Source organism: Penaeus chinensis, chromosome 4, assembly GCF_019202785.1.
Source record: "Penaeus chinensis breed Huanghai No. 1 chromosome 4, ASM1920278v2, whole genome shotgun sequence".
NCBI classification, from domain to species: domain Eukaryota; kingdom Metazoa; phylum Arthropoda; class Malacostraca; order Decapoda; family Penaeidae; genus Penaeus; species Penaeus chinensis.
In genome coordinates, this window is record NC_061822.1 from 8,248,002 (window position 1) to 8,249,432 (window position 1,431).

Here is a 1,431-nt window from a genome sequence, read left to right on the forward strand (position 1 = left end):
CTCTCTGTCTATACATCTTCCCGTCTATCTTTTTCTTTCCTTTCCTCCCCTCACTTAATTCCTTTTTTTCCTCATCCTCCTCTTTTTCTCCAAAGTCTCCCATATCTTATATAATTAAACTTCCTATCCACCCTGCCACCCACCCCCCCCCATCATATTCCCTCTTCATCCACCCCCCTCCTCCCTCCCTCTTCAGTCCCTCCCTCCCTCCCCTCCCTTCTCTTTCCTTTTCCCTCCCTCCCCTCCCTCTTCCTTCCCTTCTCCTCCCTTCTCCTTCCTTCTCCTCCCTTTTCCCTCCCCCCTCCCCCATCCCCTCACTCTCCCCCTCCCTCCTCCCTTTTCCCTCCCCCCTCCCCCATCCCCTCCCTCTCTCCCTCCCTCCTCCCTTTTCCTCCCATTTTCCCTACCCTCCTCCCTCCCTCCCTCCCTCCCTCTCTCCTCCCTCCTCCCCCCCTCCCTCCTCCCCTCTCCCCTCCCTCCTCCCCCATCCCCTCCTTCCCCCTCCCTCTCCCCTCCCTCCTCCTCCCTTACTAAACCCTTCCTCTAATCAGCCTAAAACTGAAATCAGAAATGACAGACCCGCCAGAACGCCACGCGGGGGAGGGGGGGGGGGGTGAGGGGGGTAAGGGAGGGGGGGAGAGGACAAGACGCCCTCTAGCCCCGACCTGTTCTTGATGTGAACGTTGACGTCGTTATTTTTAAAAACTTACAAATAAGGGGGCGAACCAATAAGTAAGTTTCTTCCGGCTCGTATTTGGATAGCGGGGAATATTTATCGGTTCTCGCAGGCGATATTGACATTTTCTCGAACGTGTCTGTGAGTGTGAGAGTGTGTGTGTGTGTGTGTGTGTGTGTATGTGTGTCTGTCTGTGTTTGTGTACGTCTGTGTTGGTGTGTGTGTGTTTGTCTGTCTTTGTGTACGTTTGTGTGTTTGTATGTGTGTGTGTATGTTTGTATTTGTGTGTATGTGCCTGTGCCTGTGTGTGTGTGTGTGTATGTGTGCGCGTGTGTGTGTATATATGTATGTACGACTGTACGTATGTATGTAAATGTGCATACATGTATGTATATGTGTGTATGTATGCATGTGTGCGTGTGTGTGGATATCCAATATAGACTCCGGTGGTATTACAATCATTAAAGGTTTATCGCTAACGCTTTCTTCAAGGGAGGTTTTCATTTAAGGATAGGTCGGAGGCCAAGCACCTTCTTCGCCCGAAACCGATCAGGCGAGACAGTTAATTCGCTCGAAATGCTTTACATGGCAGGTCCCTATAGTCCTCCCTTTCCTCTCTCCTTTATCCCTTTCTCTCTTCGTTTCTCTTCTTTCTTATTATTTGTATTTTTTGCTTTTATTTTTGGGTTTTGGGTCATTTATTTGTTATTTTCTTTTATTTATTTTTTCTCTTTTCCTTTCTTACTCTTTCTTTC